General features: G+C 40.6%; 1 protein-coding gene across 1 annotated transcript in view; it reads left to right on the top strand.

The window, feature by feature from the left end:
- SMPD3 (sphingomyelin phosphodiesterase 3) overlaps positions 1–15,044 on the top strand; it is a 248,842-nt gene that overhangs the window by 63,402 nt on the left and 170,396 nt on the right. Inside the window, exon 2 of the mRNA XM_074968581.1 lies at positions 7,961–8,053. The gene's annotated coding sequence lies outside the window, so the exon portion shown is untranslated. The remainder of the gene's footprint in view (positions 1–7,960; positions 8,054–15,044) is intronic.

Genomic DNA, 15,044 nt, shown 5'->3' with positions numbered 1-15,044 from the left:
TGTGTTCCTCCTAGAGAGTTAAGTCCTGATTCTGGAAAGAGTTGGGCCTTGATGGGCAGGTACTTCCATTTGGAACTATAGGTGGGTGTAACCCTTTGCAGACTGGGGTCTTAAATTTATTATTTTAAAATGCTTGAAAATACTTTTTCTATATAAAGGCATATAGATAATTTTTGTGTTCATTATGGTATTTTTATTAATAACGTAATTCTGTGTTCTTTTTGCCTTAATAAAATAGATATATTTGAGAAACAATGTTAATAACATTCTTCCTCTTGGCAACCATGCCTATTTGTAACCAAAGAAGTGAAAATTTGTTAAGAGCAAATATAACTTCCCCATTATAAACACTTACATAAGGTATAAGCAGTGCGGAATCCTTTTTTCATCCACTTTTTTTAAGTAGTCATCTGGCCAGGCAGCAGAGACTTTAATTGAATTTTAATAAAAAGCACTGGTGGGAGTACACGAAAATCATCCTTTTTTATTTCTTGGGAAGATTGCCCAAATCTTATCACCTATTGGGGAAACTTCTCCTAGAGAGAAGTAACAGAGCTAATGTATTTCTAGGAAATCTCTGCCTTGTTTGTCATTTTTAGTAGGAAGGCTGCACTGGCTGCTGGCTGTAAAATTAATCCAGATTAATTCTCTGTCTTAGTCTTAAAGATATTTTAAGTGTTTTCCATATATGAAAAAAGCCTGTAGAAGGATGCACAAAAGGCATCCTCCTTTCCCCTTTGATCTATTACACAGGCAGCATCAGTTTTGCATGTTTTTAATGGGAAGTGCAAGAATTGCCTGGTGGTGGGAGAGCTCAGTTTCTTCATTTCCCCTCCTTCAGCAACAGTATGTCCTGCCACTCAACCACCTTCTTCTGTAGCTCCTCCCCATTTCAGCCCATTTCTACTTAAGAAAAGCGTACTTTACTGCAGTCACTCCTAGCCCTGGGACTTTAGCTGCCAAAAGAGACACTATGTCCCTAGGACTGGCTCTGTTGGCACGACTGTTTTCTTTGTCCTTCCACAGAGAGCCAGACAATGAATGGAGACTTTGTATACCCTTATTCCTCACAGAAGTTGAATGATTATATCCTAATGTAGTTTTCCCATGGGGCTGCTGCAAAGCTTTTTTCACATTTATCACAGTTCTGAACATGGACTAGTCATAGCTGATTCCTCTTCACTCAAAGATGAACAAACTCAGGAGAACTTGCTGTGAGAGTATTCCTCTCTGCGGCTGCTGCGCGTTAACACGTATAAGTAGATGTACACATCCCATCTTCACTGTTGGCCTGCCTGTGATGAGTGAACCTTCAAATGGCCATAGGCTTGGTTCATGGGTATTTCAGGTTCTTATTTGAACTGTCTGGTCTCCAGAACCCAGTTGAATGACCATATTGTCTGGGATGTCCCATTTCTCCTGAGTAGGTCTCCTTTTCAGACAGCCCACTTACCTTAATTCAAGTTAAGCATAATGGGATAAAAAAGTTTGTAGGTGACCAGATCTATCCTTCCATTACTCCTTCAAGATTAGCAGTTCTCCCAGTAAAGTGTGGAGTGTTCCCTTTGGCAAACGTTGTCTTTGCCTTGTGTTCAAATGAAGTGATTAGACACTGCTTTTAATGCCTAACTTGGGCATCCAGATATGAAAATTGGGTTATTTGGAACGGAAAATGGTAGTTAATTATCTACCTACGAGGAATTTAGCCTTTTGCTCTCAGTAGTTCTGAAATGCATGAGCACAAAAGAGTCTCAGCTCAATGTATTCTCATCAATGCTAGTACAGTTACATAACTAAAGCCCAGCACATCAAGCTGAAAGTCTAGTATGAAGACAAAGGGTTGTGCCCTTTCCATTGCTAGACAAAATGTATCTTTTATAGCAAAAAAGGCCATATTTTGTGCAATTTAATTAGTTATTTTGCTAGTAAAACATGCCTATTCTAATACAAGCAATTTTCTTGCAAAGCATGGTGGTGTATTTTAGACTTAAATTTGGCACCAGATTATTTTTTCCTTTCAGGAAACTAAAGCAGTCTACTGAACTAGTGTTAGCACTATAGCTTTTAAGATTCAAGTCTTAGTTTGGATTGAATGGTAACATATTTGGCAGCAGCTCTTAAGATATTAATTGCATACTTAAGAAGAGTTATCCAAAGAGCTTTTTTTTTTTTTTAAATGAGTGCGTAAAATATAAGTGTGTGCATTTTTACCATCATCATAGTAGAAAAAAGTGTAGATTTTGTTCCTGGGCTGGGAAATTTTCATGGCAGTGTTGCAAATTTGAATTATTATCTGTAAAGTACCTATGACAAAAGTATGCAGGTACAATAAAATAATTACAATACTGAACACAGTAGACTTGATTTACATACAAAATCATGTCCTGAATGAAAGCTTGCATGGCCTAAAGCATCAATAAACAAAATATAGTGGGGTGGGGGTAGGGAGGAGCAGTCCAAATCCTGACTAATTATTGAAAACATTAAAGAGGATTTGAACCTTGCCAAACTCAGGATTAGACACTTGGGAGCAAATGGGAGCTCCAGAGGTCAGGCACCAGAATGACGTATTCTAGGTACTAACAGCCACGTTGGCCCAGTGAAACATCACTTCAAATGGGTTTTGTGGTTGGTTGCACAAAGAACAAGTGAGTGCATGACTTGGTCCCTCTACACTGAAATGCATTAATTTTTAAGAGCCTGTGAGGGGGATTTCCATGAGTGATAAATGGCAGACAATTTCTGTTGGCTTCTTAACTAACATGCTTGCAAATGTACACAGTGGAGTCGTTATGGTTTCATTTAGAGAGCCACAGTGCTGCACTGACAAAATGAAAAGGGAAGAAAAATACATGGGTCAGCTAGAGGTGGTGTTACTTTTCCCAGTACTCACAAGCCAATCTTATACTTTACGTGACTCACCTTGTCTCAACCGAAGTAACAAGTAAGAGCCTTAAGGGAACAGTCGGACCTGTATCTTCCATATTGCACTTGTAGACTATTGCTTTCCAGCTGTCTGCTAATTTCAGCTGCTAGACTTAGGTGTGAGGAAAACATGGTTACATGCATCTATTTGACTATTGGGTTTTTATGATCTATATTTTTATATGGCTTTTTAGTGCAATATGTTTGTATGTATTAAAAGCCTGGAATGCACTAAAAGCAAACAGACTGTTTTACCCACCAGTCTGTTTCTCCCACCAGTTGCGTTCAAAACAGTGATCTTTTGTCCTGTGTGAATGACTAAGGGCTTGTCTTCAAGGTGGGGTAATATGTTCTTTGGGCATGTGATTTCTAAAGTGCACTAATGTGTTGCGCATTAATTTGTCTGTGTAGACCCTGGTGGTGTGTGCTAAAGGTTCCCTAGGTCTAGTGCACTTTAATATAATGCTGTTTCAAATAGCACTATGTTAAAGCACACCAGTGAATTCACAACATATTAGTACTCTTGAGAAATCACACCTCTGTAGTTCAGCATTACCCCACCATCTAAACAAGCCCTAACTCTGTAGCGTCTCCCTTAGATGAATTAAGCGGCACTTTAGTAATGGATCACAAACTACTCCCTTGTAGTGCTTTTAGCAAATGTCTCTTCAATTTTCTAGCTACTTTTCTGGAACAGGAGAGACCCTGGTAATGAAGAGACATATCTTGGGCCCTACCAAATTCTCGGCCATTAAAAACGTGTCACGGACCGTGAAATGTGGTTTTCCCCCCTGTGAAATCTGGTCTTTTTTGTGCTTTTACCCTATATTATACAGATTTCACAGGTGAGACCAGTCTTTCTCAAATTGGGAATCCTGACCCAAAAAGGGAGTTGAAGCGGGGTTGTAAGGTTATTTTAGGGGGATTGTGGTATTGCTACCCTTACTTCTGCACTGCCTTCAGAGCTGGGTGACTGGAAAGCTGTTGCCCGGGTACCCAGCTCTGAAGGCAGTGCCCCGCCAGCAGCAGTGCAGAGGTAAGGATGGCAATACCATACCAGGCCACCCTTACTTCTGCACTGCGGCCTTCAGAGCTGGGCAGCTGGAGAGTGACGGCTGCTGATCTGAGGGCCCAGCTCTATAGGCAGCAGCACAGAAGTAAGGGTGGCGATGGCAATACCATACCAGGCCATCCTTCCTTCTGCGCTGCTGTTGGCAATGGCTCTGCCTTCAGAGCTGGGATCCCGGCCACCAGCTGCCACTCTCCAGCTGCCCAGCTCTGAAGGCAGCGCTGCCACCAGCAGTAGCACAGAAGTAAGTGTAGCAGCACTGTAACCCCCCCACAATAACCTTGTGACCTCCACCCCCAATTCCTTTTTCGATCAGGACCCCTACAATTACACTACCCTGAAATTTCAGATTTAAATAGCTGAAATCATGAAAGTTATTATTTTTTAAATCCTATGACGATGAAATTTACCAAAATGGACGGTATCTCGACATATCTCATGCCCTGGAACTGTTATTTCAGCTTATTATTATAAGTTTATTTTTAAAGACTGTTTAAATGAAAAATTTTGATAAAGCTTTTCTCTGATATGTGAACAGTTTAACTACAGTAGTTGCATAGTGTTACTAAATGTTTTTCTTTGTTCAGACTTTCATACAAGTTGGCATATATCCGAATCACCTGCAGTGACATTAAATGGGAACTGTATGTGGAATGTGTATGTAAAAAGCGGAACCATTAATGTATTAAAGAGGGTGCTTTTTCTTGTAAATTGCAACACTAAAAGATCCAGTGGTCTAGAGAGGGATTCTTTGGTTTGTCTCCAAGCCTGTAGAAGACTTGACACTTCAAGGAGAGGAAATACTGAGAATGTTTCTCCTGGGAAATAAACTGCATTATCTAGCACTGAGCTACATGGGTAGAATATACACTCTTTATTTGAGAAGTTCCAGGAGGGGTGATGGTGGTGGAACAATTTCACATAGAGTATACAAAGTTCAATGTTATTGTCTGGCGAACATCCCACTAAAGAACCTGGAAAACATCAGAAGTCTTGTTACTTAGGCTGGAATTTCTTCTGTTGTATAACTGTGAATGTATTAGGTATAGTATCGTGCATGCTATGTACCTCCTTAGCCTCTAAGGTTCTGTATACTGTAGGGCCCAGATCCACAACCCTTAGTTATCGTAGATAGATACTGTAGGATAGTAATCTCATCAAACCCAACAGGATTACTAAGCATGAGTAGGGGTTACAGAATCGGGGCCTTAGATATGACTCTGCAGAAGATAGTTAGTTATAGTGTTTCCTCTTGCTTCCGTTAAAGTCAATGGAAATCTTACTGCTGACTTTACTGAGAGCACGATTAGGGCCAATGTGTACATTTCTACCCTTTATAAATGTACATGGATCTAGAGTGTCATTGCAAGATCTTTTAAATCAGACCTTAGTGAGGCACTCGTCGTTTTCCAGCATTCCCACCCCCACAATGTGTCCCACTTGAGGTCCAAACTGCTTATATTAGAGATACAGAGGGGCAGTGGCTACTATTCCAGCCTATAGGCTAAAGTAGAGTAACTCCTTACTAATGTCAGGGTGTCCCCCTCCCCCTGCTCCTGCACCCCGCTTACCCCTTCTCTGTAGAGCAGGGTGGGGACAAGGCAGGGCTCAGGACAGAGGGAACTTGTTGGCCACAGCTTCTGTCTCAACTTCCTGATCTGCTTAAAAAGACGATGTACTTAGAGTGGTGTCAGCATACTTAAAGGAATAATGTGCATCTTTCTCTCTCACACAGGGTGTGTGTTTCTGTCTCTGGCTGCCACGCTGTCTCCCCTCCCTCCATTCATGCTGCCTTGTAGAGTGTGAGGCTACATTAACAACAATGTGTTATCCCTTGAGGGCTCAGCCAAGTGCTAGTTTGTCAGTTAGCAGTAAGGCATTCCCTGGGAAATATCCCACCTTCTTCCACCCTGACTTCACCACCTCAACCAAGCTTCACAATCATCATTGCTGTGTACAGTATTAAACTGTTTGTTTAAAACTTATTGTGTGTGTGTGTGTGTGTGTGTGTGTGTGTGTGTATGTATGTATGTATGTATGTATGTAGTTTTTTGTCTAGTGAAAAAAATTTCCCTGGAACCTAACCCCCACCATTTACATTAATTCTTATGGGGAAATTGGATTCGTTTAACATCGTTTCGCTAAAAGTCGCATTTTGCAGGGACATAACTACGTTAAGCGAGAAGTTACAGTAGTAGCTGCAGAGAGGCTGTGCTCTAGCCTTACTGCCTTCCCATGGATTTGAGTTGGTGGATTTTATTTTTCAAACACCTACAGAGAGGCTGCAGGCAGAGATGAATTTTACTGTTGTTTAACTAGAGGATGCATTGCTAAAATACTTCAGTATTCATGGTGTACAAGTCAGTTTAAAATATTAATAATTAATGTTTATTATAATAGTGCCTAAGGGCCAACCAAGAATGGGGCTGCTGGTGCACAGAGTAGGAGACCGTCCCTGCCCTAAAGAGCTTACAATCTAAATAGACATGACAGACCCGGGTTGGTGAGGGGTAGAATACATCAGCAGAGTGAACAGTGGGTTGACAACAAATGTCATGTTAGTGCAATGATTTCTTTCTTGTTGGTGGGTTTAGTTAGGAGGGCATCAGCTAAATGGAAAGAACAGGGAAGGGAAGAGGGGACGTTGAAAGGAAGAGGAAGAAAAGGTAAGAGGAGTGATGAAGAGGTGAAGAGACTGTGGGGAAGAGGGAGGGTTGGAGCAAATAGCCAATCAGCACAGGGCAGAGAAAGTCCAGTCGGAACTCTAGAAAGATTTCCAAAGGTCCCTTCTTTGGCTACTTTTGCCCCGACTGAGTCCTGGCTGGTTCGTCTTTGCAGCTTTCTTGCAAGCCTATGTGTGTGGGGAGTGGGGGTGGAGGGGAGATACAACCTGGGTCCTAGTGCCTCCAGAGTTGGAAAGAAATACCTTACATCTCCTGGCATTTATTGATCACTAATCATATGTAATCCCTTTAATTAAAGAAGAATAACTTATCATCCTCCCATTACTAGAAAGGTGCTCTGTCTTTGTTCAACCTGTACCTCTTGATTGTCTTTTCATACACCTGTACTGTCGTTCTCTTGTATTTAAGTTTCTTCCACTTGCTGTAGAAAAGTCCCTCCAGATTTTTGCAGTGGCTTAATGAGACATAATCTGAACATCTCGAACCATTTTCAGCCTTAGAAGGACAAAGAGAGATGATGTTCCCTCTCTCTCCACTCCCATTCAGGAGTGTTTTTAATTTTAACCCTTTGAACTGTAGTGGCAAAATTCAAAAGCTCTTCTCATATACCATTGGCCCTAGAGCATATCCATTACTGGCAAAATCCTGTTTGTGTGAGCAATGGGATGTGAATAGGGGAACATTAATTGGCCCAACAGATGTGACAATTTATTTCTCTGCCCATTTGACAAGGAAACTTTTTCTTTTGCAACCAATTTGTTGCATGTGCACATTCAGATTTAAAAAGTAGGATTTTTTTTGTTTAAAATTTCATCTTTATCCATATACATTTCACTGTAGTTTGATACTTAGAAAGTTTAAGGCTGTTAAAATACTATATTTTATGCTTGTTTACTTATTGGTAATTGGAGAAAACTAAATTTTATTTTGTTTGTGGCTCATGAATGAATCATTACATCCCATTTAAATTGGAGGACATGTAAATATTAGGAGACTGTTTTGAAAAATTGTGCTTATAGAATTGTGTATTCAAAAATGCTCATGCAATGTAGATGCCTCATTCTTGTGTAGTTACTACAATTGTATTTATATGCCAGATAGTTTTGGTTGCGTGGTTGTCATAAACATATATACAATTTATATAGGCTAACTTGCATATCTAATATCGGAACAATAGAGTAGTCTAACACTCAGATAAGTTACTACAGCGTGTATGAGTAATTGATGCAACTGCTGTATCCATCTTCATAAGAAATCTTACATAATGTAAATCTAATTTCAGGTGAAGAAATTTTCAGATACACACATACAGAAGCAGCAAGGATTGAATGAAAATCTGAAACAGAAAGAACCAACTATACACATTCTTTTCCAGGTATGTTACTTTTGCTTTTATAATTGAGCCTTAACTTAAAGTTTGATGACCCAAGCTTGGAAACGATTTGTTAGTTTACTAATGGCATGGTATTTCTTTGTTATAATCCTAAAAATACTAGAAGAATTGCACTCTTGCTTTAGTCTTAAATAAACAAAACAAAAACTGGCTAAGAACATATATTCTAGCAGATATTCTGTATGAGTACTATATATTAATTTCCATATTTCCTGTCCACCTGGCACTTTGTTCAGTTGCATGAAATGGCACTCTAATTAATTATTTGTGTTTATGGTGGTACCAGCCAAGATCAGAGCCACATTTCTCTAGGCACTATACATACATAGTAAAAGATAGTCGCTGCCCGTAAGAGTTTACAAAGGGTGGAAGAAGGTAAGTGTTTGTTTTGCCAGTTAGAGGGGATATAATTTTTTAGAATGGAATTAATGTATAAGCATGGATGACTCTTATATTTCAAGTAGTATTATTTAGTTTCTGTGATTTGTCATTTTGTTGCTGATAAACATAATTTAGAAGCATGGGAAAATAGCACTTTGTGAAACCCATTAACACGTACGGCAGGGTGGATTAAGCAGAGGAATGTAGACAGGACTGAAGTTCATCAACATCAGCTCTTCAAACCTAGGAAGTTGAGTCTGTGATGTACACTCAGAGATGAAGATAGCTCCATGCCCTACAGAAAGGTGGATGGATGCCCAGGGTTGTTGCTAATGTACCATGGCTGAGACCATGACCAAAGTTAGTGATCAGTTCAGTCATATGAGTGGGAACAAGACCTATTATCAAACCCCCACTTATCCTTTTGATGCTGTTGATATCTAAAGGCAGTCACATTTGAAATTGGTTCCTGTGAAGATTTCAGATGAAACACTTTTACCAGAGAATTTGTTTTGATTCGAGATTTTTGTTTGAAAAATTTGTTTCAAGTTGAAATTTTCATTTCAGTCTTCAAAAATGAAAAACTTGTTTTCAGATTTGTGATATTCTCTGTCCCCACTGTCCCTTACTTTTACTTTAAATTAAACTACACTGCAGTAATTTTGAAGCATTCAAATGAAACACTGCTTTGTGCAGAACAGAGTCAGCCTGTGGCACTCGCCTTCACAGGAGGTCACTAAAACAAACATTGTGGCTGGATTTTTAAATGAGCTATATAACTTTTGACCATTAGTAACACCTACAGCTATACATAAGCTAAGAGATAAGAGTAACCACATTTCATGATTCAAAGCCTGGCATGATTTTTTATCACTTGAGAATGTGGGGATTAGGAAGGAATTTCTCATATGCAGAATTGGGGTTGTTGACAATTTGTTTTGGGGTTTTTTGGAGTGGGGGAAAGAGGGACAGTTACTTTTCTCTTCACTATCTGAAGAACTGGAAGAAGCGGAATGCTGAATTGCCTGCACCAGTGGATCTGTTCTAAGTTCCTTTGGTATAACTGTCACTGTTTATTTGACAGGTTTCAGAGTAACAGCCGTGTTAGTCTGTATTCGCAAAAAGAAAAGGAGTACTTGTGGCACCTTAGAGACTAACCAATTTATTTGAGCATAAGCTTTCGTGAGCTACAGCTCACAAAAGCTTATGCTCAAATAAATTGGTTAGTCTCTAAGGTGCCACAAGTACTCCTTTACTGTTTATTTGCAATACAATACACAGTGCCTAAATTCCCTGCATACCAAATATATCTTATTATGTAATGTTTATTTTGTTTATACAATAATGATGATTTTAGCATACAGTGAAAATAGTTACAACAGTCTCCTCAACCTTTATGGATGAGGACTCAGGCTTTATTGCACATTTATCAAGCTCCTACTAAAAGGCACCGACTGTATCACCACAGTAAATAACATCCTCTGTAGATGTTCTCAGAACTCACAAAGAGGTATTGCTTGGGTCATTTCATAGATGACCATTTACATGCCTTTATTTGCAGCAAGAGGATAGCTTCGGTGCTGAGGGTCTGCTCCTAAAACATTAGGCCTGCTTGGATTATCATTTTTTCAAGTTACTTTACACATAATGTTGAGAGCCATTCAGTAATAGATGCTTAATCCATCTCTAAATTAATGAACAGCAAAAACCGGATTCAGGATGGACTAGCATGTCAGGTTTCAAGCTGCTTTCTTGAAAGGCCTTCTTGTATTGGAGATAACACTGATAACTATGTCAGTTTTTTTTATCTTGGATTTCCACCACAGCACGTCAATACGTGACCTGTGAGACTATCCAGTTCCTTTCAGTTTCTAGCCACAGGTTTAAAATGATTTTAGTCACACATTTGTTCTGCATTTTAACAGCTATATCAAAAATTAAAGGAAGTTGAATAGTAAATTTTCTTACACTGGAAGTATTGTTGAACTGCTTCTACTTCAGATGCCCTAAATGAAATAATCCCAAAACCACAGTGCTCTCTAGTTACACCTCAAATAGGAATCCACTAACTCTTCTATTTTACAGGTTAAATAATACTACTCTTTAATTAATATATGATGAGAGATTGCAAAGGACACTATAGGCCTGATTGTGCAAGGTCTCAAGTACATAAAAAAATAAGAATGGCCATACTGGGTTAGATCAATGGTCCATCTAATCCAGTATCCTGTCTTCCGACAGTGGCCATTGCCAGATGCTTCAGAGGGAATGAACAGAACAGGGCAATTTATCAAGTAATCCGTCCCTAGGTTTGCCAGGCATCCAGTTTTCGACTGGAACGCCCGGTTGAAAAGGGACCCTGGTGGCTCTGCTCAGCACAGCTGACCAGGCCACTAAAAGTCCGGCTGGCCACAGCATCTGGCTCCACATGGCTCCGAGAAGCGGCTAGCATGTCCCACCAGCTCCTGGGTGCAAGGGCGGTCAGGGGGGCGGCTCCCCGCTCTGCCCCTGCCCATGGTGCAGGCGTTGCCCCAAGTGCCAGCTCCACAGCTCCCATTGGCTGGGAACTGCGGCCAGTGGGAACTGTGGGGGCGTTGCCTACAGACTGGGTAGTACACGGAGACCCCCTGGCCCTGGGCCCCCAGGGCCTAGGAGCCAGAGGGACATGTCATTGCTTCCTGGGAGCTGCCTGAGGTAAGTGCCGCTGGGAACCTGTGCCCTGCACCCCCTTCCACACCCCAAACCCCTGCCCCAGCCCTGAGCCTCCTCCTGCACCCAAACTCCCTCCCAGAGCCCGTGCTCCGCACCCCCCCCTGCATCCTAACCCCCTCCCACACCCCGAACTCCGTGGCCCCAGCCCGGAGCCCTTTCCTGCACCCCAAACCCCTTATCTCTGGCTCCACCCCAGAGCCTTCACCCCTAGCTGGACCCCTCACTCCCTCCCACATTGCAACCCCCTGCCCCAGACCAGTGAAAAAGAGCAAGTGAGCAAGGGTGGAGGAGAGTGAGCGACCGAAAGAGGGGGAATGGAGTGAGGGGGGGGGGGGCTCAGAGAAGGTGTAGGGGCAGGGCCTCGGGGGTGGGACAGAGCAAGAGTGTTCAGTTTTCTGCAATCAGAAAGTTGGCAACCCTATCCATCCCCTGTCATATGGTCCCAGCTTCTGGCAGTAAGAAGTTTGGTGACACCTAGAGCATGGGGTTGTATCCCTGACCATCTTGGCTAATAATCATTAATGGACCTATCCTCTATGATTGTATCTATTTATTTATTTTTTGAACACAGTTATATTTTTGGCCTTCACAATATCCCTTGGCAATGAGTTCCACAGTTTTGGCTGTGCTTTATGTAAAGAAGTGCTTCCATATGCTTGTTTTAAACTTGCTGCCTATAAATTTTCATTGGGTGGCCCCTCGTTCTTGTGTTATGTAAAGAGGTAAATAACACCTCCTTATTCACTTTCTCCATATCATTCTTGATTTTGTAGACCTCTATCATATCCCCCCTCAGTCATCTCTTTTCTAAAATAAACAGTCCCAGTCTTTTTAATTTCTCCTCATACGGACTCTGTTCCATATCATTTTTGCTGTCCTTTTCTATATTTTTTCCAATTCTGATATCTTTGTTGAGGTGGGGCAAACAGAACTGCATACAGTATTCAAGTTGTGGGTTTAACATGGGTTTATAGGATGGCATTAAGATACTTTCTGTCTTATTATCTATCCCTTTCCTAATGGTTCCGAGGATTCTGTTAGCTTTTTTGACTGCTGCTGCACATTGAGCAGATGTTTTTAGAGGACTATCTACGAGTCTAAGATTTCTTTCTAGAGTGGTGACGGCTAATTTAGACCCCATCATTTTGTGTGTGTTGTTGGGATTATGTTTTCCAGGGTGCATTTCTTTGCATTTATCTGAATTGAATTTCATCTGCCATTTTGTTTCCCAGTCACCCAGTTTTGTGAGATCTGTTTATAACTCTTTGCAGTCAGTTTTGGACTTAACTATCCTGAGTAATTTTGTGTCTGCAAACCATGTCACCTCACTGTTTACCCGTTTTTCCGGATCATCTCTGAATATGTTCAACAGCGCTGGTCCCTCAACTTCCATTGAAATACATTGCAAGTAAATATACTCGGCACTAGAGCCGGTCAGGAAATTTTTGATAAACCTTTTTCTGTTTGAAAAATACGGTACATTGAAACCAAAACTTTTACCGAGAAAGGACTGGTTTTGACAAATTTCCCATTTCAGTTTTTTTTTGAAAAGTTTTGCAATTGTCAGACTCTTCATTATGGCATTTTCAGAACAAAGTTAATTTTTTTTTCCAGTTTGAAATGACTTTATTTTAAAATTTAAGATAATTTATAATAAAAAAAAATAAAATAATTTAAAACCAAACTGGAATGTTTCATAATTATCAAAATGAAACATTTTGATAGAGCCAAACTGAATTTTTTTTTTTCAGTTTGCGAACGTTTTTGAGATTTTTTTTGACTTTCTGTTCCAATTTAGGATGGGGGAAACTTTTCCTGTCCTGGAAAAATTTGAGATTTTGAAAACTTTTTTTCTGCTTAGCACCTCACAATAGATTCAGCACTGTGCAGATTTGAATCCTACTTAGATTAAAAGCCTTTTGTACAACACCTACCACAATGGGGTCCCGGTGCGTGATTGGGGCTCTTAGGCACTACAGTAATTCAAATAATACATAATGATACAAAAGCTAGACTGAAATAAATGTTCGACTGACTGGTTACAGTTACAGCAAGGACTGTGTTCCAACCACTATAAGAGATTCCTGCACCACTTTAGCATACCAAAGGCTTGCTGCGTGTAATTTTATAATTAGAATGCCTAGAAGGCATGTGTTTTGAATCCCAGTTGTTCTGGACACTGTACAAACATAGTAAGGCAGTCCTTGCCCCAAAGAGATTACACTTTGAGGAGACAAGTTACACAAAAGGAGGGAGGGGAAATAGAAGTGCAGAAGGAGGAAGTGACTTGCCCACAGTCACACAGCAGGCCAGTGGCAGAGCCAGGGATAGACTCTCTATCGGTAGAGGGACTACAATGCCTCTAGATGAGTCATTGCAAGGGATCAAATGGACAAAAATTACACTTTCACACATGCTTTATCTCTTTCTCTATTGCCATCTATAATATTCTGCCGCGTGCGCTGAGAATTCTCTCCTCACTTCATTGCTTTTTTTTTTTTTTTTTTGGAATGCAGGTTCTTTTTTCCCTCTCTCCTTAGTTGCTATGTTTTTGACACGTGTTTGTGGTTGACAAAGATGCTTTTGCCACATTTTACTTTTGAGATTTTATTTCCTGGTTTTGCCTAAGGATAGTTTCCATTTTATAGTTTGTTTTTTTTTCTCCCCACTTCTTTTTTCTTGGTTTTGTGCTCTTCTTCTTAGTCCACTTTTTAATATTGTTTTGGTTGGTTTCTTCCAGGGCCTAATTAATCAATTAGCTTAGGGTCAAATCATTCAGACATAGGTGCCCTGGCCCTGGCCCTGTCTCTGTCTTAATCTCCAGGGCTCATCACCCTGTGGCAAAGTCTTTATTGGGATAGTGTAATACTTAAAAAGGTCCCCTGCAATTAGCCTTTTAATTTCAATATTGTGTAGAAGAGACCTCACCTGACTATTGTTAAGCCAAAACTGATATTGCCATATGAATGTGGGTATTGCAGTGCAAGTTCTACATGGTTTATAGAGCACTTTAGTATATTTTGTGCAGACCTTCTGATTTGACACTTTTCATATCCTACTGGGAAGATTAGGCTGAACACATTTTTGCATTCAGAGTTTACTGGTCAGTTTCTTTCTTTTCTCTCCACCCAACTTCTTCAAAAAGAAAAAAACATCAGAATCTACATTTGGTATAATGACCATATATTTTATTTCTGTGACTTCTCTGGCACTTGTCCTGAGTTTTAGACAACGCCATACATTTAACAGACAACTGGAAAAACTCCGGAATGGAAGTTTTGTTTTGAAAATCTTAACCTTTCAATTACTGTCCCTACTCTACTTATGCTACATTGATGACATCTTCATCATCTGGACCCGTGGAAAAGAAGCCCTTGAGGAATTCCACGATGATTTCAACAATTTCCATCCCACCATCAACCTCAGCCTGGACCAGTCCATACAAGAGATCCACTTCCTGGACACTACAGTGCTAATAAGCTATGGTCACATAAACGCCACCCTATACCGGAAACCTACTGACCGCTATACTTACCTACATGCCTCCAGCTTTCATCCAGACCACATCACAAGATCCATTGTCTACAGCCAAGCTCTAAGATACAACCGCATTTGCTCCAATCTCTCAGACAAACACCTACAAGATCTCTATCAAGCATCCTTAAATCTACTGTACCCACCTGCTGAAGTGAAGAAACAGATTGACAGAGCCAGAAGAATACCCAGAAGTCACCTACTCCAGGACAGGTAAACAAAGAAAAAAACGGACACCACTAGCCATCACCTTCAACCCCCAACTAAAACCTCTCCAGCACATCATCAAGGATTTACAACCTATCCTGAAGGACGATCCTTCACTCTCACAGATCTTGGGGGACAG

The sequence above is a fragment of the Natator depressus genome, chromosome 12 (assembly GCF_965152275.1).
Source record: "Natator depressus isolate rNatDep1 chromosome 12, rNatDep2.hap1, whole genome shotgun sequence".
Lineage (NCBI taxonomy): Eukaryota > Metazoa > Chordata > Testudines > Cheloniidae > Natator > Natator depressus.
This window is presented reverse-complemented; position numbering and strand designations above follow the sequence as displayed.